This window comes from Thermobia domestica, chromosome 11 (genome assembly GCF_964235325.1).
Source record: "Thermobia domestica chromosome 11, izTheDome1.hap1.1, whole genome shotgun sequence".
In the NCBI taxonomy this organism is placed as follows: Eukaryota; Metazoa; Arthropoda; class Insecta; order Zygentoma; family Lepismatidae; genus Thermobia; species Thermobia domestica.
In genome coordinates, this window is record NC_137464.1 from 128,243,911 (window position 1) to 128,270,765 (window position 26,855).

General features: G+C 38.1%; 1 protein-coding gene across 2 annotated transcripts in view; it reads right to left on the minus strand.

Moving 5' to 3' along the window:
• spn-E (tudor domain containing 9 protein spindle E) overlaps positions 1 to 26,855 on the minus strand; it is a 383,336-nt gene that overhangs the window by 305,788 nt on the left and 50,693 nt on the right. Inside the window, exon 1 of one of the 2 annotated variants that reach the window (XM_081731119.1) lies at positions 12,532 to 12,689. The exons of the other annotated variant lie outside the window; for it this stretch is intronic. The gene's annotated coding sequence lies outside the window, so the exon portion shown is untranslated. Of the gene's footprint in view, positions 1 to 12,531; positions 12,690 to 26,855 lie in introns of those variants that run through there. 2 annotated transcript variants of the gene reach the window in all.

Here is a 26,855-nt window from a genome sequence, read left to right on the forward strand (position 1 = left end):
CGAAAGCAATGGCAAAGACAAACTGCCAAGCTTCACCTTGCCCAGGGGCTTTGGACAGTACACCAATCATAATTATGTCGAAAGGAGAGAAACTAAACTTGGTAAAGAGCCCTAAAACTAACACAGCTGAACATAAAGCAAGTGAGAAGCTAGCCGAAAGTTATTTATTTTCTTCAGTGATTTAATACAAATAAAATACATACATTTTGCCTAAAGCTATGTACAATATATAAAATTTTCAAGCTTCGGGGAGAGATCGGACCCCCCTAAATATGTCCATATCTGGGAACAGACAGACAGATGCGCACACAAGAGCTTCGTCTTAATGTCGAATGTCGATTTCCCCGGTGGAATAGTTAACGATTTACAAACCCTGTATTACGAAGAAAAGAAAAAGAGGAATGTCCCGTTACTAATGTTCTCAATATTAGGCAGTACTGTATATGCAGAGCTAATATAAAAAAGGTAAAAGTAGCAGTGAATTAAGGGCTAAGTGCCGAAGCCGAAACAAATTTGTCTGTACTCTAATGAGTAAAACTAAGTGAAAAATTAAGAATATACAAAATTTTATAGAGCATTTTTTTTTTTTTTTTTGTACATACACTTTGAATTAATTACAAAATACATTGCCCTTAGTAACCTAGTTGGCAAAAACCATGGTTTTTATTTAAAAAAAAAACAAAAAAAACGGTTTTTTTTGTTTAAACCAGGTTTTTATGGTTTAAATAATTTGCTCTATATATTCATATCATATATGGACAGAAATAAGTTTGTTTCGCCTTGATGTTATTATGCAACAACCGGGTTATGCTGGAAGGGGTCACATAAGCTTAAAGCGGAATAAAAACCGCTTCTCGAGTTACATCCGAGAGAAATTGTCCTCCATTTGAACTCGGAACCAGGACTAATTGGCCACAAATGCGATACGTCTGCCGACTCACTCATAAAGGAATCCTGATTTTTTTTTTTTTTTTTTTTTTTTTTTTTTTAAGTTATACTGATCATTACATGTTTCTTAATATAACTGTCAAGAGTCATTTCAGAAGGACAAAAAGATAAACAGTTGCACAACTGAAACCATTACACAGAATTACATATGAACAATTTCAAAGTACTACGTAGTACAGAAGAACTAATTTAGTTCAAGTTAATTAACAACGACTTTTATTGGTCCAAATTAAAGTAATACAACGACTTAATCTGCATATCAATAAGAAAAGTTAATAAAGATACGAATTATTTGAGTCCACTTTAGCTCAGACTCATTTATACATAAATAGATACCAAAGATACTTATTTCACTAAATGCCTCTCGTGGGGTATATATGACCCCACACACACACACACACACACACAAAGTACGGCATTTTCGATGTATTTTATCAATAGTAAACATTGAAACGAAACAATATTTAGAATTTTTCTTCGATTGCAATTACATAACAATAATAATAACTACAAAAAATCACAAAATAAACATTTATAAACTTATATAAAAAAGTTGCTTTTGTAGTATAATCTTTTTGAGTAATGAATGGGGAATTTAGGTTTGAATATAATACGAATAATATACGGGTGTGAAACGTGATAACCCACAAATGTGTGTTCATCAAGATTTTACAAACACTTACACTTTTACGAACATTTTTTTTGTTTTTTGGTTTAAACCAGTTGTTTTTTTTTTTTTTTTTGAAAAAACCAGCTGGTTTAAACCTTGGTTTAAACCAGCCAACCCTGAACTCTACCAAACCGTTGGATTGGTCGTCAAGGAGTTGGCGACTTAGCATGTCTCAGCTGGCCTCCACTGTCACCGGATTTGAACTCTGTGACTTCTTCCTGTGGGGTTTCGTTAAAGGCAGCGTTTATGTACCACCACTCCCACAGATCCTGGAAGAGTTGAAGAACCGGATCCGTACTGCCATAACATCAGTGACGCAGGACATGCTTGCCCGAATATGGGAGGAATTTGAGTATCGATGTGATATTGTTCGTGTCGCTGATGGAGGACATATTGAACATCTTTAATTTGAACTTTAACTGTAATTTGAACTTGAGAGGTTTGTAAATATGTGTGTAAAATTTCATATTCGTACGTCTTACATTTTAATAAATATATGCATTCGAAATACGTATATTCTATTTGAAACAGGGTGTATAACTCAAAATATTACCTTGTACTCGAAGCAACTGATCCTCTTTGGAACATTAATTTTCTCGCAATATTTAAGCCCCCTTTCGGATCGTGTTCACGTCCAGGTGTAATATAAGCCGGAATCACTTTGTGACTACACGTACATTAGATTTTGGAAAAGCGTGTATTAGTACAGGAATGCCTGAAATTGGTATGAGGGAAAAGCGTGTATATAAGCTTTTCCCACATATCTATTCCGTCTATCACTACAAAACTTGGTATATACATTTCTTATCTCCTATAGTATTTTTCGAGATACATTTCGATTTTGTGCTTTTTCCCGGGGCCACTCCAGAGGGATCCAAAGTCGATGGGAAGGATTTCTGGAGGAAATTTTCCAGACATTTTCCCTTTTAAAGTACGTTATGTGCCCTAATACATAGCACCTCTGGAAAGCTTGTTTCATGCTGAAGAGAATGAACTATAAACCACGACTTTCCGATGAACAATGTTGATGGAATAGCTATTTCACTGCGAGTCTACGATTTTGTTTATACTAACAGGGTAAATGGGCCCCAGGGACTTACTCCGTTGTCAATGGCATCTAATTTTTTGCACATGAACATATCTTTGTTATGTTTATGGAATGGACTAGGTTTGATTCGGATGTCCAGAGGACATTTCATGCCCGTTCCTTGTAAATATGAATTTAGCAAAACTTAATACAAAATAAAGCTTTCTGCAGTGTTTTTTTTTTTTTCTTTCTTTCTTTCTTGGAAATTTCAGAGCTTCTTTCCCGACACTTACAGGAGATTTTGTGTTTCTTGAGTCTTGCAACTATGCCTTGTAATTCTGTACCACAGGATTTACATTTAGCTCCATATCCTTTTCCACTTGGAATACGAATGAATGAAATCCATAGTGTGTCTTTTTTACGGCCTGCCATTACCAATTCTACTCAAAAATTTTCGTAAGATCAACGAAAAGCGATGCATGCGTGACGAAGGTGCAAACAAAATGAGGCATACCTGTATAGCACAGGCTATGAAAGCGCGAGTTCCGTGCAGAGGGGAAATACCGTTTTGAACGAGCATAGGAAAAGTCCCGATTTCGTCTCTTCTTGACACACATTCGTAACTCCCGAAAACTCGTCATCCGCCGAAAGAAAATAAGTTTGGTCCTCACTTGTTTTGTATTTAGCTCCTGTAGTTTTAGTGTAATTCTAGTAAGTTTCTCTACTTTCGACAATTTGGAAGTCTGCAAGTCAATAGCATAATTAACCTGGGGCGTAACAAGGTTTCGCGTCCCCCCTGCCCCAGAATGTATGTCATATAATTGCCTTCTTTGTGTACGTTTTGGAAATATCAGGTTGTCTAAAAACTAGTGAGCACCTGAAGGCCAAAATTTAGAAGACATTAACTGAAATTTAAAAATAACATTACGACAATACACATGCACCATTTTATTTGATAATCTGTAACAACACTATAATCTCGTCGCTGTAGATCTTCCCTTTTTTTCTGGCAAAAAAAAAGACACGTGATTTTTACTGGCATCGTTTCAAACTAATTTAACATCATTCAGAGAACTCCATAGAAACCGAAACAAATTATAGCCTGACGGTGCTAGGTTCGGGTTATATGACAGGTGCATTAAAATCTTCCAGCCAAGATCTCGCAACTTCCGACATGTCATTAAAGAAGTACGCGGTCTGGCATGGCCAGCGTGGTATATGACAAACTTTAGGCTGGATAGTTCCGACCGTTTCTTTTGAATTGTTAGGTGCACTCGCTCTACTTGTCGACAATATAGGTTTGATTCTATCGTTTTGCCCGGCGGCAGCAACTCGTGATGCATGATGATCTCTCAATCCCATCAAACGCACAGCATAACATTCCTGGACGAGGGTTTGTCACAAACTGTGAAGTTTCTCCTTACTTCTACAACAATCTTTCTCGCACATTGTTGTAGCTCAACTAGTTTTTGTCACTTGTGAATAATTGCTTCAGGACTAGGAATTAGATTTCTGGGCTTACAGCATTAATGGCCATGTTAGCCCGTTACATATGAGGGATGACGTCCTTCGGCGAGCACATTTTCTATGGAATTAGTAAGAAGGAAGTGGCTTGGGACCATTATGTTAGATACCATCGCGATACCATCCCGACATTTTCCTACGAAGAATTAGGAAAATCCAACGCAGGATGGCTGGCACAAGAAAGCTCTTACACTTTTCGACAGTGTTTCCATCTGGAATCTATAACAGTGATCTTAAAAAAAAAAAAAAAAAAAAAAGTTATTGCACGGGACAGTTGACAATAACACATTGAACTTTCATGAAATCACTATAGATGTCATGTTTGCTTGAGTGATTGACAGTAGTTTTATCTTGTGCTGCCATGTAGTGAAATAAACGTTAAATAATGCAGCCCATTATTCGTTGTATTGCAGAAAGGTAATCCATCGTTCAACACGTACTTTTTCTTAATGCATATCTGTTGTGGTGAATTACAAATTTTAAGATGAAGTGAAAAGTGTGCGTAAGAGTTTGTAAAGGTTTAATGGAGAATGAGGATCTGACCGTATGTAGAACATTTCTTTCTTCATAATTCTTTATTTTAGTTGTCTGCTTTGACTCAACATAAGTTGTTTCAACATATTCTTATTGACCATTAGTTACCTAGTTGTAGTAGATGGTTGTTTGTTTGAAGAATATTAATTCGGCACAACCTATTCTAAATTAAAATACTTAATTTCGAAATTTGAAATGTAATCACTATGAGCAACGTGAAAACTGTCGTACGTGCATTAAGAAAAGCCATAACTCTCTCTCGATATTGTATTATATTATTTATGTCTTGTTGAATATTTAAATGTTTTGAAGTTCTTTTCGTTATTTGTTAAAATAAATTGTTTCTTTTTATCTAGAGGTGAATTTTAAAATTTAAAATTCCGGTTCCTACAACAAACAACTACCAGGATAGATTAAACCTAACCACAAGGCCTGTAGTGCTATACGCACTCTCCGGCGCCATTTCAAATCGAACCCAGGACCACTCGTACCAGAAGCAACAGCGTCAGCAACTACACTACGCAGAGCTATTGTTACTGCTTCAGAAACGGCTCAAGTTCAACGGCTTCAGTATAGATTCGCAGATAGATATTCTATCGAGTGAATGTTTTTGATTCAGATCATGAGATACTCAAAGGTTGAGCTTCTTTTGTAGCCAGCTTTCTCATTCTTTGGTGGATGTTTAAGTCACTGGCGATACACGTCAGGTTTACTCGACTTCTGCCAACATATCGTGCATTTTTTTCTTTAATTTTTCCCTACTGTACCTAGGTTTTAGCCATCGAAATTTTCAGAATGAAAGTGACTGAACTATATTTTGGCTCCTGCTTTTTGATAATGTTCCTTATGTATCTTTCCCATAAACAGCACATATTGCTTCAAGGACTTGCGCAACATTTGTGCCTTTATCGAAATAAAATTGTAAAATGTAGCGCAGTTTTGAGACACAATACTTTACGTATGATTATTAGAATCCCAAAACGTCTCGCATATCGAATAGCTTCAGTTGTCAACTTTCAAATGGCGCTAGGCCTGACTTGCTCCAAGTCATACCTTGATATTTGATTCACTAACGCCATCTCGTGCCAAAATGCTCAACACTGGTTATTTTTGCTATTTAATATTGTAGACACTTGAGTTTCAAAACTGAAAAATATTAAGTGAACAAACACATTTTGGTACATGAACTATTTTTAATCTATGCCAATGGACCGGTTCCACTAGATTTTTCATAATTTGACAAATACAAATTTAAAGTGATGCTGTTGTAAAAAGGAACCTGAGTTACATTTAAGGAGTTTCTGATATCAGTGACTTGATGTCTGTGTTGAAACATACCAAAATCCAAAATAAATCAGTGAGAATAGCAAGAAACCTTCAGCAGAAATTTACAAAAGTAAGGCTTAAAAAGTTCAAATGAGCAATGGATGAATCTGAAGAACTTTCCAAAATGTTTCCAAATAAGTTCTTAATGTTAGTTCGAACTTCATGGAACGCGTTGAACTCCATGGTGAAGATAAGTTGTCAATCGGAGATCAATATTTTTTATTTGTTCGGCATGCTGATTTGCTGTATCATTATTGTAAGTAATATTTGAATTTTTTGGCAATATTTTGGAAGGTTTTTTTTTCTTTTAAAGATCATTCCTTTTTTAAAAATGAAGTTTCTTTTAGCTGGGGGTTTGGGGTCGATAGCCCCCCATGAAGACTAAAAAAAATAATCGTCGTGGTTATTCTGTGGTTTTTGTTTAATTTTCTTAGTTGGTGAATTAGATGTTATTGTATAATATTGTTGTTAATTTCTGCTAGTTAGCTTAGGTTTAGTTATGTTTAGCTAGTTTAGAAGCTGCTTATTATTTTAACTGATATGCGTGGATTATAATTGATTCACCTGATATGGTTTCCGGATTAGTTCAGGAAGCCGTTCTTAAGTATGTTTTGATTCTTCGGAGTAGTTTGGCAGTAAGTTCCTCGTAACAGGTTGTCTGTTTCGAGGAACTACTTGCGAGAGTGCTCCGATGAATCGAATCATTCTTGAGAACTGATTCCTGAACTGTTCCGAGAACCAGGTCAGATGAATCTGTTCCTATCACTGTTCGGCACAAAGTAAACTCTTGCCTCCTGACTTAAAATAAAAACAAAGAAAAAATCTCAGAACGCACATCGTCACTTCAAATTTTGGTTTACTACCTGCTCTATTAAATTTATATTCTAAGGTAATTAAGCGTGCTGTAGAGACACTCGTTTGGATGTGAAACTATTAAAAATACACATAACAGATGGATAGTCACCGAAGCTTATTGGTAGTTAACGATATTACTTCTTTTTTAAAATCTGGCAAGTTTCTACTTTGGCCATTTCATTCATTTTATTCGATTCAGTGTTTTTTTTTTTTTTTTTTTTTTTTTTTTGTTTTGTTTTGTTTTGAGAACGTACCAGTTTCACTATGTTCGTTGCTCTTACGGAATCACATGGTTATTTACTTGTAATGGTTTTTGTTTTTGTGTTTCAGTGCGGAAGTATGGATATGACTTGACGTCATGTGTTGCGATAGTGCTTTTCATATGGTTTTGTTTATGATTTGACATCATGAACCGTGCTTCGTTGTAAAAGTGCATTTCGCGCGAGTTACTGTGTTGCCTTCTACTGTGTGTTAAGCTGTTTTCCTGGCGGCACATGTCTAATGTGGTGGACATTCGGTGATAAAGAACAAATTAGAAATTTGAATTTATATCGGTTGTCAACATTAGTATGGTCAATGAAGCTTAGACTCTTTTCACTGTTTATTCGCCGTTAGAAAGTGGTCAGTAAAAACATTTAACCCTTAATTAGTCGCATGCGGAATTTTGTTCCGCACTTTTACATTTCTCTTTCTGTTTTCCTTACTTTCCATCGTATGCTTTTGAACTTTTGTCTAGCTGTCTTTTAAAGTTTCATGATTAAACAACAATACATATTTGAATTGTTGCCCAAGCCACTGGTGAACATTTTGTTATTTATTTTGGAGTGATGCAGTTTGCGGAGCAAAGTTCCGCGCGCGACTAAATAAGTTACCCTTTTTTTCTCCTACAAATTCTACGCTTTCTTTCAGTTTATTGTTTTTAGCCGACAACAATTAAGCGATTCGGTGACTACGAAACATATTACAAGCAAACGCCACCACCACTATTTTTTAAAATTTATTTTACAAAAATATATTTTCAGGTACAGTTCATTTGTAAGCAACTGAAGTTATAAGCGGTTTATATGTGCATTGTGCGCTCTGAAAATAAATACATAGAGAAGAGAGTCAGTCTTTTCTTTCAAAATGGATCATCATGAACGTGATGTGGACAGAATTAGAAACATGTTGCTGGAAGTTCTGGCTGAAGACGACAATTTAGATGTTCCGGATATGGAAGATGGTGATGAAGAAGATATCATTGAAGAAAGCGACCATATCTCTGCCATTGAAGAATCAGCAGATGAAGGTGAAGTGTTGCCACAAGCAGATCATGTGGAATCACTCTCAAATACTACTGCACGGGGACCATATCTTCTAGGAAAGGACAATGTCACTAAATGGTACGCACATGCTCCGCGGCAATTTATACGAAGAAAAAGTCAGAATATTTTGACCCATTTACCAGGAGTCAAAGAACATGCTAAAGAAGCGAAAACGCCGAGCGAATGTTGGAGTTTGTTCTTTAGTACGTCTATGCTGGAGAGAATCGTTGAATATACAAACCAGTGGATTGAAACACATAGGGACGCTTATAGCAGAGAAAGAGATGCTCAAAATACTAATATAACAGAAGTAAAGGCCTTGCTGGGCCTTCTGTATCTTGCAGGAGGACTGAACTTGCAGGAGGAGGATAATTAGCCAATAGCATAAAATAACTTAAGACGACTATTAAAACAAATATTTTAACCTAAAATTAAATAAAAATTTAAAAAAAACAAATATTACACGAGTTTTACTATGTAGTTATTATGCGGAACAAAATTCCGCACGCGACTAATTAAGTAAGTTTTTTCACGCGACTAGTTAAGGGTTAACTGTGAACAATTCCTATAATTTCGTCAATCCTGAGTTGGAAAAAAAAACTGGACTCATATGAGTTTTTTCGGGTTTAATTGGGTTCCTTTCGGAATATTTCAATGTCTTGGGGGTTGAAGTGTTAAAATGTGATTTATCACTGTCATTGTTACAATTTGCAACAATTTTCGATTCACTGCTGTTTTGCAAAAATGGACGCCATTTTGAAATTTTACGTTGGATCGACGTCAAAATATATACAACAAATTTGGTATGTCTCGTACTTCTACTCTTAAAATTTAAATTTAGACCGAAAATTGCACCCTGTACTGCGTGCGGTACAAGCAGACAAATGTAGATCAAATTATCCCAGGAGCCTCACCTCAGTGACGTTCGCCAAATAGGAATAAGAAATATATTAATTTAAAACAATGATATATTTATGTTTTATAAGATAGATGTTTCAAAATGTCTTATATGAAATAAATATCTTCCAGCGTAAAATAAATGGTTTTATTGTTAAAGTTCACTTCCGATATTTTGTACGTTTAATTACGGGAATTTCCCGAGCACTTGTTGGAAGATAGTTCTTACCGAAAATTAATTTAAAACAATTAACAAAGATATAATTCATATTTTATCAAGTAAATATTTCAAAATTTCTTAAATGAAAGTAAATACCTTCCAGCGTAAAATAAATAGTTTTATTGTCGAAGTATTTACTTCCGATGCTTTGTGCATTCAATTACAGGAATTTCGCAAGCACATTCAGATTGATACGGAACAAGATTAGAAACAGACTTGGGGTGGAAAAAGCTGTGAAATTGGTTAAGGTATATAGACTTTTAAGATCGTAAGTAAGATAAGGAAATAAGGGAGACACGGAGTGGTTATTCTCTCACATCGTGGAACACTGAACTTAGTTACTGTGGAAAATCATTTACTATCAGGAGGTAAGGGAGATTCTACGGAGTGGTGTACCTTTCACATTGCGCAACACTAAACTTATTGACCGTAGACTAGAAAATCATTTCAAACTAAATTAGAAAATGTCTTTCACGTTTTAGTTTTTCAATGTTCTGTAATCTCTTCATCTCCAATGACATTGGTGTAGATTGGAAGACCTAGCCATATTTCATACTAATCTCTACATTCTAGGTCACTATGTTCTCAAATTTTATTATTGAATTTTGTTTTACAGTATTTTTTAAAATATAAAATCGCATATTTTACTTCTAATAGGCTACAAGTATAATCCAAACATCAATTTATTCCATAATTATCTCAAGCTACGGGCCGGGCCCACTTGGGCAAACCCTAGCATACACAAAAAAAAATTATAACGTTTGGCGCCATTCGAGAAGTGTGAGGTGTACACATACTTCAGAAGGGATAGTGATGCAGTTCACCTATTATTTATGGAGTAGGAAATTTTGTTCTGGTTATAAAATTAGGGAGAAATATTTATTCATGAAGCAAACCGCCGAACTATGTTTACCATATTAAAATTTTAGGTATTAATTTCTAATTATTTGAAGATAAAACCTGGTTTAAACAAACAAACAAACAAACAAAAAAATGTTTAAACCAAAAAACTTTTTTTTTTTTTTTTTTTTCAATAAAAACCATGGTTTCTATGGCATGTCATCACATTCTATATGTAATGATAACGGTTAAGCCCACCCCAAGTGTATCTGTCCCGATGAATACAACTACTCCCATAGGAGACAAATCTTTTAAGCTCTAAGAGTATATTTCTTCCAGAAAGAACTAAATACCATATATAACATAATGTATAGTTCCAGATTCTTAAACTGTACCTATTTTGATTACTATACACTGCTATTGACAAAAATAAATACATAAATAAATAAAATAAAATAAAGAAAGAAATAAAATAAAAATATTTCTTCCGTAAATTTTACAAGTTTGTGCATACGTAAGTTCAGGTAACACCAAACTGTGAATATCAGTGACACATATGAAGTAGCGAGAACCTGCCAAATCAAAGAGAAACTGTGCCCTTTTCTTTATTCTACAGAACTCCATATGAGAAAACTTAAAAATTGAAAATATTGTACTATCACAACTGAGTGATTCATACTTTCGTAAAATTTACAGAAAATATATGAATTTGGATTTCGAAAGAGGAGCATACAAGTAATCCGAATATATGTGCATATTGCGTGTGGCATATGTAAAACACGAGAACACATACCCCAAGCATAGGCCCACACTTTTCAGACCATAACGATGTACTCTAAAATACGAAACTCACAGTAAGAGTGTTGTAAGTCGTGATGGAAACATCCGAAAGCTGTCCAACTCCTTCCAGTGAGAATCTCGAATTAATGTACTGACAATAATGACAGTCTAATGGAACGGCAGAACTCAGTGTCCGGTACTCACATATCAGACATAACAGGAGTAAATGAAGTCTTTTCTACGTAGTACTCTATAAGGAAGATCTGAAGTGAAGCCACTATACAAAGAGATCACATAAGTGATGGAATACTGTGCCACACGCAAGGCGCGTGCTCTTATGCAATATGAAGTTTTTTTTCACAATCCTAATTTACGCGTTTACCCACTATCGCCGACGCGCCTGCTTCGTACAGACACCTCGTGTTACCGTCTCCTTTTCCCCTCTGATGCGGTCCTGCCTCGATTCGGTAGAAATTCATAGTTTTCAGTGACCACGTAGCATACCTCTGTTGATGTTTTGGTTGCGGTGAAGCGTTGTGGCAATGTTGTTCAAAATTATTGCATATATCTATAAACTTTACAATACACGCTCCAGCTGTGCCTCGATAAGTAGAATCGCTTAAAAAGAGAATAGCAGAGTAGAATAGGGTAGGGTCAAGTAAGTTTTGTACTCGAAAAGTTTGCATCAATTTTGTTAAAATTGATTGTGTGTAGTTCTCAAACTATGAAAGTTATAAAGCTTTATATATCATTTCGTTCCTCTCATTGACATCTACAATAATTGGAAAAAGCACTTGATGGTGCATCTCAAGTGATAGTGAAAGCACCTAAGAACAGCACTATCTGAAGTTTCGAAAACCGGATCGCAAAATTTATTTGTAGGCCTATCATTATTTTCCTCTCATCGTGATCCAGCGCAAGGTTCATATATACTCTATAGGTTTCATGTAGTTTCTCTCCTAATGATGCACATATAAGATCTCCCGAGTTACTTACTCAACAAAATATAGCTGAGCCAGCTATAGGAGTTAGAAGCCCTGTACATTGTTTTCTCACAATTTAGACACAAGAAGGTACTCGATTCTGGAGCCATAAAATGAGTTGGAAGAGATTCTAAATGTCATCTATGATCTGTAACAATCGTGAAGCCACAATGCTTCAAATCAAACGATGTTTTCAAATTGGTTTGTTTTATACTTAACCCTCCTGAAGTCATGGAACTCCTCCCTTAAGGAACACTTTCAATAGGTAGTAAGAATGTATTTCGTGCTAATAGAAGTTAATATTTCATGAACGTAGTTGTGACCCCCTAAAGTGGGATAGTACCAAATATACCACCAGTGTCTACCCAAATGGAATTCATAATAGCCTTGAATTCTCTTACGTCGAAATTGATGTAATACTGTTGGTAATTTCTAGTACTAATTCATATGTTCAAATTTGTGTAATTAGAGCAGTAAATCGGAAACTGACTTGTCTGCCATAAACTGAAATTCTAGGGATGTAGTATTTAGCTGAACCAATCCACAACCAAACTTAATTTCGAAACACGCGGTAACATAATGATAAACTGAAAGTTAAAGAACTTATTACTGACAATACTTACCGCTCGTCAGACAACTATATCATAATGTGCAAAGCAAATGTAAAACAAGAAATCTGAACGTCATTCAATCTTCCGCCCCAAACTCTTGAACGTTATGCTAAGCAGACAACACAAATTCTTACGTCCCTTATGCACGGTATAATTAACAAGTTGGCCCGTTGGCCCAGTTTGTGTTTAGCTTTCTGATTGGCTGCCTGTCCATGACGACATGTGGAGGTATCGGTAAAGATCTCGTTTGCCTACCTGTTACATTTCAAGCTTTTCTCGCAAAACTGGATTTAAAACAACAAAATGATGAAATTCTTTGTCTTTCCAAACACAAAGAATAATTGTAGACAGAATATAAAATCTGTGCTAAGTGCCAAAACAAAAATATTGAGTAAATAGCCCAGATGTTACTACAGAACTGATGGAACATTAGGCACGCGCATTCTTTTAGGGATTATTTAAACTACTTCCACACTGAATACTAGATAGCCAGTTTTAAAGAGTAGCGTTGGGCACGTAGGCCACAGTTTTACATTAAAGCGAACTTTTTCATTTTTGGCACTTAGCACGGATTTTATATTCAGTCTACATTTTTTCTACTTACAGATGAGGCAATATTATTTCAAAAATAAGTACATAAATAACATCGATAATAATTAATTATTTACTAGCTGAACCTGCGCTGTCAACTCCATGCATCGTTCTGTTATGACCGTGTATCTCCGTCCCACGGTGCATGTTTCCTTACTCACCCAAGTAAAGGATAGGAGACTCACAAAGGAAGTGAATTGCTATGTATAGATGTTGAAGTGAGTTTGTAGCAAATTTGCAGAAAGTAACATGATAACAAATGGAAATATCTTTTCTAATAAATCTATATCCACCCGAGTACGCTTTATTGCGTCTCTTGAGGCGTTTGAAGTTGCCAGCATGCAATAGGTATTGCCATTCAATTTAAGAAAAACGCCTGCAATGTCCGTCAACCCGGTATACGAAACTTCTCTACTGGTTGCGTAACACCGTAGTTTCGGCCTGCAACAATGTTAATCTTATGGGCTCAAAACGGCCCCTAAAATGTTGAATAGACCAATAACGATACGGTTTTCGAAAATTTGAATGAGAACGGGACAATCTATATAAAATTTGGAATCGGCTAATGAAAATGGCACGTTTCTAGCACCTGTGGTTTCAGAGTTCTCATTGTCGAAAGGATTGGAGACAAACATATTAATCTAGCATTTTAATATACAGTACTAGCTGAACCTGTGCTCTCTACACAGCGCGTCATTCGCATATGAGCATAAATCTCCTTCTCATTCCTCACAACATATGTATATGTCCCTTTACAGACACAAGTGAAAGACGTCTTGATTTTTTTTTAAAAAATCGTCAAGGGGTATCATAAAGGGCAGATTTTTTCGATTATTTTTTCTCAATATCTCGCACCGTTTGCAAGATTTGAGCCTACTTCCGGTTGGAAAAAGTGAAATGAAATCTTTGAGTTTTACGTCCCATGGTTGTGCCGGTTAGGCTAAAGGAGACTGTGATGATGAGTAATGAATGAAATGGTGGAATGAAGAAAGTGGGAGGAAACGGGAGAACCCATGCACACGGTGTTTGTCCACCACAAAGTTCACTTGGCGGGTGCTAGGATCGAACCCGGGACCCCAAGCACCAGAGGTGTACTTCCGGTTGGAGTTTCTAATTCATGTATGACCAGTCTTTTCTTTCTTCTTGCATGCAGTATGTAATAAGCAAATACATTACATATACAATTAATTATAATGACAGTTATATATGGGGTTCATTGGGCAAAACACACAAAAAATAAAAATTTATCTTAAGACTCTAGAAATGGTTATCCTTCATTTTTCACTATTATTTGGCCATGGAACAAACGCCTGAGCCATATACAACCCCAATATACAACATTATGGTGTTGGAATGTATAACATATAGGGTATGATGCTTTAGTTTGTTTTTTAATTTCAACGCTTCCAGTGTACCCTAAAAAATGCAATAAACAAATAGTCATATTTTTTCAAAATATTCAATTAGAACTGGACAATCTACGCAAAATTTCCAGTCGATCAGTGAAAACGTCATCTTTCTAGAGTCTGTAGTTTCCGAAATCTCATTGTCGAAAGAATTGTCCACAAACATATAAACATAGTTTCAAAGAACTGGGAATATGGAAGCACAACTCACATGCATTGATTTTGGAGAAGGCTTATTAAAATACAAAGGCTTTGAACAATAATTTTATATCATAAACTTTATGAAAAAGATATAGTTAACTAATTTAGACTATTTAAAGTACAAATACTTAAAATGTTTGTCTCTGTTAAACGTGAAATCACACATAACCGTAAATGAAAGATTTGAAAGCTAAAGTTATAGGTTGGAGCTCAGGCGCTTTTAATTGCTATTGTAGCATTTTAATAGATAGATGGCGCTTAATTCGTTCTACCAAAGCAGAGGAGTGATTCCTGGGAGTAAAACAAACAAAAAAGTTCCAATAAACATAGGGTAAAGAACCCCATCGTTTACGTGTTATAGGCTGCCGAAATCATGAAAAAATGAATTTTAAAGATTCATAACTCCAAAACTATGGGACCTACCTTGGTCGGGTCAAGACCACTTAGGAACTAGTATGTGCCCTATCCAAAAATGCGTGTCTGAGAATCCTGAGGTGCTTCCGTAACAATTTTTATAGATGGATTTTGACTACGGGCCTATGATATAAAGTACTCTCCAATTACCTCCATAAAATTTGTTGCGTGAGTATCTTAGGATTCTAAAACATGTATTTTTGGATAGAGCACATACTAGTTCCTAAGTGAAGTCTTGGCCCGACTACAGTAGGTCCCATAGTTTGGAGCTATGGACCTTTGGAATTCATTTTGTCATGTTTCCGGAAGCCTATACGAGGGTCACTACGAAAGTTTTGAGATACGCATTGTTGTGGCAAAGTATTTGTATTCCAACAATTGCGTTCGGTAATGGTATCTAGAGCGAAGAAGCGAAGCAAGTTTCAACTCGCCTCGCTTATCGGCGTGGCCGTATCTCCTTCACTTGTTTGTTTATGTGAGCAGTATTCGGCTGTCTACAATGGAGCTCGAAGGGGAACATTTTCGGGCAATAATCCTTTACGATTTCAAAAGTGGTTTGAACGAGACACAAAGCCTTGACCGTTTGCAGGGGGCATTTGGGGACCTTGCTCCTTCCCGTGCTACAATTTTTCTGCGGTTTGGTGAATTCAGAAGAGGCCGGACATCGCTTAAAGATGAAGAGAGAGCTGGACGTCCGGCAACAGCTATGTCAGATAAAAACATTGCCGCTGTGGAACAAATGATTCGAGAAAATCCTCGAACAACTTTCAAGGACATTCAATCTACAGTGAACATTGGATCGCCAGCAGTAACAAAAATTCTTCATGATCATCTTCGGCTCAGGAAGGTTTCATCTCGTTGGGTGCCTCACACTTTAACTGAACAGCAGAAGCGCATGCGTGTGGAATGGTGTGAAGAAATGCTTGCAAGATTTGATGGAGGCAATTCTCGACGCGTCTCTAACATTGTTACTAGTGATGAGACTTGGATGTTTGACCCTGAAAATAAACGCCAGTCTACAGTTTGGATCTTTCCAGACCAAAATCCACCCACGAAAGTGAAGCGACCGCGAAGTGTGGAGATGGTCACAACTTTTTTTTTTTTTCAAATCTGGCCATGTTGCAACTGTTCCACTTGAAGAACAAATGACTGTTACTGCTCAGTGGTATACCACTGTTTGCCTAACAAAAGTGTTCCAGTGTTCCAGAAGCTTCGGGAACGGCGTCCAAGAACTGGATTGCGTGGGATCTTGCTCCATCATGACAACGCGCCCACACACACAGCCAACATCCCAATTCAGTTTTTAGAATCTACGTAGGTCAAACGTATGACTCATCCGCCGTATAGCCCTGACCTGGCCCCGTGTGATTTTTTTCTGTTCCCCAGGATCAAAGATCGCATGCGTGGAAAGAGATTTTGCAGAACTGAAGAAGCTGTAGTGGCTTACGAGAATGAACTTTCAACACTTGAAGAAAAAGACTGGCAACACTGCTTCCAAAAGTGGTTTTCGAGGATGCAATAGTGTGTACGGTGTAATGGTGAATACTTTCAGAAAATGTAAGTTTTAAATTGATTTTAAGTATGTAAGTTATATCACATCTCAAAACTTACATAGTGACCCTTGTAACACGTAAACGATGTGGTTCTCGCCCTATGTTTATTGGAACTTTTTTTGTTTGTTTTACTCTCAGGAATCACTCCTCTGCTTTTGTACAACGAATTTAGCGCCATACTGTATAGACTAACTGAACCTGCACTTTCTAATCAGCGCATCGTTCTGTCTCCTCCCACTGTGCACGTATCCTTACTCACACAAGTAAAGGATAGGAGACTCACAAAGGAAGTGAATTGCTATGTATATATGTTGGAGTGAGTTTGTAGCAAATTTATAGAAGTAACACGATATCAAGTAGAAATATTTTTTCAAATAAATCTGTATCCGTCCGAGTACGTTGCATTGCATCTCTTGAGGCATTTGAAGTTCCCAGCATGCAAAAGATTTTGCCATTCAATTTAAGCAAAGCGCCTGCAAAGCCGTCAACCTGCCATACGTACCTTTTCTACTGGTTGCGTAATACCGTAGTTTCGGCCTGCAACAATATTAATCTTATGGGCTCAAAACGGCTCCTAAAATGTTGAATAGAACAATAACGACACGGTTTTTTGAAAATTTAAATGAGAACTGGATAATTTACACAAAATTTGGAATCGACCAGCGAAAACGGCACGTTTCTACCACGTGTATTTTTGGAGATCTTATTGTCGAAAAGATTGGGGACAAACATATAAACCTAGCATTTTAATATATAGACTAGCTGAGCCTGCGCTCTGTACACAGCGCATCATTCATATATGAGAATGAATCTCCTTGTTATTCCTCACAGCTGTACATGCCCCTTTGCAGACACAAGTGAAAGACGTCTTGATAAAAATCGGCAAGAAATATCGTAAAGGGGAGCTTTTTTTATATTATTACTTTTTCAATATCTCACACCGTTTGCAAAATTTGAGCCTACTCCCGAGTTTTTAATTCATGTATGATCAGTGTTTTCTTTCTTCTTGCATGCAGTATGTAATAAGCAAATACATAAACTAACTCACTGTATGGCCTATTTAACCCGGAGATTCAATGCCGCGTTCACAAAAGCTCTCCACTGATTTCTATCCTTAGCCAATTGGATCCAGTTTCTACTTTGTATTCCTATTTCTGCGAGATCCATCTTAATATTGTCTTCCCATCTGCGCCAAGGTCATTCTAATGGTCGTTTTCCGGCTGGTCTTCCAGTTGAGATTTTGAAAGCGTTTATTCTTTCTTCCATCCTGGATACGTGACCTGCCCACGTGAGTCTCCTAGATTTGATGACCCTAATAATGTTGGGTAAACTGTATAATTTATGTAGTTCCTCGTTATGAAGTTTCCGCCATTCCCTATTCCCGTTTCTCTTGGGTTCGAATATTCGTCTCAGGATCTTGTTCTCAAATACTTTCAATCTATGTTCTTCCTTCCGAGTAAGTGACCATATTTCGCAACTATACAGAACAACAGACATGATTATCGTTTTATATATTTTAAAATAAGCTGATACATTACACATACAATCAATTATAATGTCAGTTATATGTAATGTTTATTGGGCAAAACACTCCACACAATAAAGATTCAACTTAGACTGGAGAAATGGTTATCCTTTTTTTTCATTATAATTTGACCATGAAACAAACGCCTGAGAGATATGCAACCCCTACATACAATTATGTGGTGTTTGAATGTATACCCAGACAACACGTACGTGTACGAAACATGTGCCCTATCCATGCATAAGCCGTACATGTGCACATGTGCATTTGTTTGGATGATGAACACATACATAACCCGTGCATAAGCCGTACACGTGAATTTACGTGGATGAAGTACACATACATAACTCGTGTATGTGCACATGTGGATTTGCGTGGGTTATGCACAGGTATATAACCAGTGACTAAGTCGTGTATGTGCACATGTGCATTTGTACGGATAAAGCACACATTTATATAACCCATGCTAAGCCGTTACATGTACATTTGCATTTGCGTGGATGAAGCACACGTACAGAACTCGTGCTTAAGCCGTTATGTACGCATGTGCATTTGCATGGATGCAGCGCACGTACGTAACTCGTGCTTAAGCCGTTATGTGTACATGTGCATTTGCATGGATGAAGCACACATTTATGTAACCCGTGCTTAAGCCGTTATGTACACATGTACATTTGCATGGATGCAGCGCATGTACGTAACCCGTGCTTAAGCCGTTATGTGTACATGTGCATTTGCATGGATGAAGCACACATTTATATAACCCGTGCTGTAGCCGTTATGTACACATGTGCATTTGCGTGGATGCAGCGCACGTACGTAACCCATGCTTGAGCCGTGGATGTGCAGATGTGCATTTGCCAAGATGAAGCACATTTAAATTACCGGTGCTTAAGCCGTTGTGTGCACATGTGCATTTGCACGGCTACTGCACGTGTGTATGAGAAGTCCATAATACCGTGCAAGTGTATAATTTTACTTTCATTCTTTTACTCTCATTTTCATCAATAATATAAAGTAACCTCCAATTTTAATAGGTGTCGTTTTTCCTCCAGGCAGTGTTATAGAAACTTTTCGACGAATGACGGCTGAATGATTGTAGGAACTCCACAACTTCCGCTGAGCTAGGATACAAGATCAACAGGTGACAGCACTGTACTGTTGTAACTACTGTCGGACAGTTCATAGGTTTACAAAATTATTTTCGTGACCGATTACGGCAGAATATGTAGCGTTATTTGTTACTTGGCAAACATGTCAAAGATACTACTTAAAGCTTTGCTCGTTGCAAATAATAAATTCCAAAAGTAAAATTCTCACTGACAATTATTAGTTACTTGTGATATACTTTAAAGGTGATATCTTTGGTGTTCACTTAACCAAGAAGCCTAGCCTCTCTTGTGTTTCTTACTGTGTCAGCGAGGACCAAGTATTGTAACACGTACTTGCGAGCATAACACAATTAGGACACTTAGGGGATTGACTAAAGTTTTCACTTTAGGAGGGCAAGCTTGCTTTTTGAACATCATTTAATCATCTTCCTTTTCGCTCCCATCTTCATTTGGGCTTCGGCCCTAGGCTCGTTAATCATCATGACTGACCTTGGCAACGCTTCCGGACCACTGTATCTCGATCAACAACTTCCTGTTAATATCGGACCAAATGGACGCCAGAAAACTCAACCCCGGATTGTTACCGGCACTTCACGATCAGGACTCAACACCTCTGGTTCGCTTAGTTACGCTGATTGCATTAGTAAAAGCCATCGCATTCGATCTCGGTCTCTCTCGTATGGAGAACAATCTCTGGATCCCAAGAAACAACGCATTAATCCTATAATCGATCAGGGTAGTAGCAGCTCCAACATGGATTGGGCATCAACTTCAGTCGATACTTCTAACACACGCAACCAACCAGAACCCGTATATAATTTTCTATTAACAGATTATGACCAGAAGTATGATACAGTTCGCGCAGTTTTTCAGCAGCTTGTTAAATATGCACCTCGTCCTGAGATACGTGAAATAGTCAAAACTCGCAGAGGCATAATCATAAAGTCTAGCAATTCAAACTTTGTATCGCATGTGCGTAACAAGGTCACTTTTGAAATATTTGGGCCAAAGGCTAAACTAACAGCACTAACTCCTACCACACGCAAAACTCCTCCTCCTCCTAGACGATCGCCAATGCTCTCAGTAGATATACGCGGAGTAGAATCGGACCTCACCGATGAGGAAATTTGTGAGGAATTACATCACGAAGGATTCCCTGTAAAACGATGTATCAGGATAAGGAACAACAATGGTGCAACTTATCTTGTGAGGGTACTCACAGATCAGCCACAATTAATATACCAATTGCTATCCACGGGAGCTTACATTTATCGACGACGTTATAAGGTCGAACCCTCTCGCACACCTCCTCCTCTCCCGTTGCGATGCGAGAGATGCCAACTCTATAATGCACATCCCACATCCGAATGTACAAATGATATTAAATGTGGATATTGTTCATTACAACATTCTACCAAGGATTATCCCAATCAAAAGGCACTGCCTCAATGCAGTACATGTCCTGAGAAGCATCCAACTTATAGCTACAGATGTAAGGCTAAGCCACAACCTGAGCCATCCAAACCAGAACTTGTAGCACCCATAAGATCTGCTGACCGTCCAACTCCACCTGCTAATTCTTTACTTCATCCGGTTACTGTCGAAGATCTGCTCCGCTTTCTCACAATTAGTTTACAGAATATCCATCCGTTTCTTCGCACCCACATTCTCAACCAAATCATTCACGCAGCTAAAATCTTGTTTAATCTCCAGCTACATGCCACCTATTCTGGACCGACAGTCCATTTTCAAATTTAACCTCTTGAAGTCTACGTGTAATATGGCAGCTCCTATTTGCTACTATTTCTGTATTTTCGTGATGACTTACAACTTATTATTTATGAACATTCGTTCTCTGTTGACACATCAAGTGCTGTTTACGCAGTTATTACAGGAAGAACATATATCAGTTTTTGCGCTCAATGAAACTTACCTGGCTCCTTACCTACGGTGTTACATACCAAAATTCAATATACTACGCCATGATGCTCCGTCCGGACCACGACTATATGGGGGTACAGCTCTCGGCATTAGTAGTCGTATACCATACCGCACTGTTACAATACCCCAGGATTTCAATCTGCCTGAATACAATATAGCAACTATCTACTTTCGCGGTCGCACAATCACATTTGCTACAATCTATGTTCGCCCCGGAAAGATTATCAATTACGATTTCTTTCGTTTCATTGATACACAATCTAGGCATTATATTATCATGGCTGACTTAAATTTCCATAGTCGAACACAAAGCGACAAGCAGCTCTTCCTTGATATTATACATACATCCACTACTGGGGAATTTCACAATTTGCCACAGCCTACGAGACCAGCTAGTAACACGACTCCTGACGTAGTAATAACTTCGCTTCTTTATCTCCTCTTATCAACATTACTGTACTGGACTCAATCGGTAGTGATCATGTTCCTATTAAGCTGGAACTACAATGTACAGCAAAGCCAACAAATCCCTTACCAGCTAGGAAGATTTATCTCTATCATAAGGCTAATTGGGATCAATATCGATCTACCATCGATGATGCCATTACCGCACTCACTGTACCTACCTCGCAACATAGTCTTGATCACGTCATCACGGAACTTACTGACGCAGTTAAAGGTGCAGCAGATCATTCCATTCCATCTACTCATGTCCATCCGAATAAACCTACCTTGCCGCCAAGGTATCTTACATTAATTTCTGCTTCACGTCGAGCTTATCGAGAATATCGAACAAGCGGCAACTTGGAGGCACTTCGTTTACACCGTCAATATCTCCGAATAACACACAACTATATTATAGCCTACAAGAAAAGACAGTGGATTCACACGTATAACACCCTTAGCAAGGAAACTCATCCCAGCAAATATTGGCGTAAATTCCATCAACTCACTGGCAAAACGTCTCGCACGCCCTATCCTCTTATTCACAACAATCAAGCTCCTAATACTGACATCGACAAGGCGAATCTTTTTGCTGCATTTTTTCAAGATATCTTCACTCCGCTTCCTGGATGGCACACACCGCAACGCCTTCAATCTTGGATCAACCGTCACGCTGATCCTTCATCTGCTCATTTACAACCATCTGACCAGCATGTTCTGGAACCTAATAATAATGTACTAACTCAGGCTATAGACCCAGATGACATCAGAACTATTTTAGCAACTAAACGCAATACGGCGCCTGGATTCGACTCTATTACATAATTATACTCTCATCAAACATGCACCTCCTTCTTTCATTCTGATTCTCAGTCATATTTACACGTTCATCCTTCGAACTGGCTTCTTTCCGCTCGATTGGAAATACTCCAAAGTTCTTTTATTTCCTAAGCCAAAGAAACCACCATCTGATGTCCAGTCGTATCGTCCAATCCATTTAACAAGCTGTCTTTGCAAAGTATTCGAACGTATACTCGTTCGACGGCTTCACGAACACCTCCTTACATACAATCTTCTGCCAATCCATCAAGCTGGTTTCCGACCGCGTTTCAGCACACTAGATCAATTATTGCGACTTACCACTGCCATTTATAACCAATACAATACGGGATTTCCTTCTTGTTTAGTTACATTTGATTTGGAAAAGGCATTTGATAAAGTCTGGCATCCTGGCTTGATATACAAATTGCATAATTATCTGCTACCCATATCTTATATACGCTTAATCAATGCCATCTTAACCGGACGTATTGCATACATCTCTATCAAACCCAATTTTCTTACACTCTGGCGTACCTCAAGGTTCTTCTTTGTCTCCATTGCTGTACTTACTTTACGTTGCTGACCTCAGAGTCACTCCTCACGTCCAAGTCTATCAATTCGCTGACGACACAGCATTTCTAACAACGGCTCGTACTATCCAACGTATCAACAGACTAATGCAGCCAGCCATCGACACATTTGTCCACTGGTGTGACGTATGGAGACTCAGTATTAACTCTGCGGAAACACAATCTATTGTATTTCTACCACCTGGTAGATGATCCAGAGTGCTTCGCAATCCAAATCTATTACACATTCATGTGGACAACACGCCAGTTCCTCTTTCATCTTCTCTTACCTACCTTGGGGTGATATTTGACACAAAGCTCACTTGGACACCGCATCTTAAGAAAATTATTACTCAAGCCAAGAACAGACTAAATCTCCTTAAACGCTTAGTTGGATCCAGCTGGGGTCTACGACCACCTACTGTACTCCATACTTACAAAGCTTTTATGAGGAGTACTTTAACTTACGGCCATACAGCTTGGGCCGCTGCCCCCGACAAATTTTATAAACAATTATCAATAATGGAACGACATGCTTTCAGATTGGCCTATCGAATTAAATTACCAAGTCCAACTAGGCTCCTCTATGACCTCATAGATTTTCCACCATTGCTTACCCATCTAGAACAGCTTCGCATCCGTTATATTACGCAACGTTTTGACTTACAACACCCCATGCTTCAGGACGTAATACGCTATGACCAAGACAATGATGCACCACCACGATACGTTGATTCTCCGCTACAGCACTATCTTACATTGTACCACTTGCAAATAGATCCTGCCGACCGCGACCCAGAAGTATTTGCTATATATCATCCACGTCATCTGTCATCTTCCATATATCCATCATATGCACAGTAAATACCTACTAACATGGGCCTCTCCTGTCTACATCAGTTCCTGAATAGCCCCAGGAACAGAAGATAACCTCATCTGTTCACTAACAGAACCTCGTGTTGTGGCGTCCAGAACAATTCATCCTCATTTCATCATCATTTCAAACAATTATTCCTATGAGTTCTATTATTCCTGCTGTTTTGCTATGACTTGATATTCCTTTTAATGTTTTTCATATTTGTTGTTATATTCACGCACTGAACCTAATACACTGCACTAATTTTGTTATTTTTTTGTTTCTTGTTTCATATTACTCATCGCCTCCCTGCACATTTTCTGTTATTATTATTTTATTTATGTATATAACCAGTTCAATTTTATTTCTAATGTATATATGTTCATGTCTTTAAAATAATGAATAAAGAGAAAAACCCTTAGACCACCCATAATTGTTATAGCCTCCACAATATCAATGCAACACTTCCCCGAAGAAAGGGCGCAACCCTTTAAACGGGTAGACTGCAAAAAAAATCTTTGGTGTTATGAACTGGCCACCTGGAATCTCTAACCAGGTAAAAAAAATAGGGTATCCGTAGCTGGCGGAGAAAAATAACTGAGTCACTTAGGTATTCCATCCCCATTGGTTTATTTTAGTCGCGAACATCTTATACGGTTGGATTACTTGGCTCTTTGAGTTCAAGGAAACAACCGTCGAATTGTTTTTAAGCCTCCACGGAGGCTACCACCAACTTGATCTTACACTGTTGAGGACCTTGCTATTTGTTTTGGTTTCACGATTTATTTTGTTACTCTCCTCTTCGGAGGAAGAGACAAGCGAAATTAGTTGACGACTTAGGCATCTCTACTGGTTACCGATTACTTTTTGTGCTTCCTCTTCGGAGGAAGCAGATTAGTAATCTACAAACTTAGAACATTGCTCTAAGAACAACCCATTTAAGAGGTACACCGCTACCCTCCTTTCTGCTAAGCTGGCGCCATCTCCTACTTTAAGTATAAAGATGGTCTCTCAGAAGACACCAGTCAAATCTGAGAAAAAGGCCCAATCATCCAAAATTCCTAATAACAGGGGCAAAATAATACGATCAACATATAAACCAGAAGACTTCCTTGTGCCTTTAGGTAAGAACAACCAAACGATCGCTCCAGCGAAGTCAAAATTGAAAACACCTGCAGTTAAACAGATAAGTATTTCGCAGCCATCAACGTCGAAAAACACTGAAGATATGGATTTCACAGTAGTGGGAACACTTAAGCGGCGTAGGTCTTCTTTGGAAAATCTCAACAAGGCTGAAAAACAATTTAACAGCACCCAAGAATATCCACCTCTTCCCACTAGCAATAAGTTCGCTGTTTTGTCACCCGAACAAACAGACAATACTAGTGCCAGTAACAACCCTGCGCCGAATAACAAGCCCTTCAGTTTCAAGCCGCCTCTGATTTTCATACATGGGATTACCAACACATATACATTTATAAAGACCCTGTCACGTGCATTGAAGGAGCCTACCTTAGCACAGCCCAACAAAGAGCGAATTCGACTTCAAGCGGCTAACAAAGACGATTATAACTCTATCAAGACTTATTGTAAACAAACGAAGACTCAATATGCCACAGGAGTAGCAAAAAATGAACGACCTATTAAGGTAGTTGTTCGAAAACTACCTATTGACACAGATTTAGACGACCTAAAGGAAGAATTCTCCCGACTGGGGTACAAACCAACCAGCGTCCACCAAATGTCTCGTAAAAGCAAGACGGATGCCAAGAAAATGATGCCACTGTTCTTGGTTGCTTTAGAACGAACTGCAGCAGTTAAAGAAATATATGCCATAAACAACTTGCTTCACTACCGGGTTCAAATTGAATCTTACAAGCCTCCCTCAGTCTTGCAATGTTACAGATGTCAACGCTTGGGGCATTCGCAAGACACCTGCCAAGCCCACCCGAGGTGTCTCAAATGTGGGCAATCACATTTCACCCAGTCATGTAACAAACCAGACACATCCACACCCGCCACCTGCGCAAACTGTCAGGGAGATCTCCCAGCAAATTACCGTGGCTGCCCGGTATTTAAATCCTACTCAGAAGCTCTCAAATTGCCGGTGCAACAACCGAACAAACTCCCAGATAAATCTAAGAAAAATTTCCACACACCATCCTCAGAGAAAACTTCCATTCCCACTGCTGATACTATACAATTAGTGACTAGGGATAACAATGATGTTGAAGCTCCCACTTCTTCTCACACCCAACCAGTTACTGCCGTCCAACAAGAGAGCTCTAACGAAGATGTTGACTTAAAATCGGTTCTTTCATTTCTCAAGTGCTTACATTTCCGTAAAATACTTACACACATTAAACGTGGTATCACACGATTTCGACAAGCTGCAGACTCAGCTTCCAAGGCTGCAGCAGTAATCGAAACAATAGCGGAAATGGTTGACGATGGCTCTTTCTAAATCCGGCGTCCTACACCACACACTTATACTTGCTACGTGGAATGCAGATGTTCTTGAGGGGCAGAAACAAACGCTTCTTCGATTTCTAATAAAGCATAGAGTTGATGTCATGTTCATCCAAGAAACACGTTTTACTGCTCGCATCACTTCTTGGCGCCTGTCTAATTACATTGTATACAGACAGGACAGAGTGGTAGACAGAAAGGAGGATTGCTGCTCATCATCAAAAAGTAATTACCAGTAAGGTCGCTTACAATACCATCACTACTTACTTTAGAGGCACTTGCTGTTGAGCTAATAACTCCAGGAGTTCCATTAGTACTGGTCACTGGTTATAGGTCTCCGGCCACACACTTAGAACCGACTGACTTCGACATCATCGCAAATTTAGGGCCCAAAGTTATCTTAGCTGGTGACCTTAACGCAAAGCATGGAGAA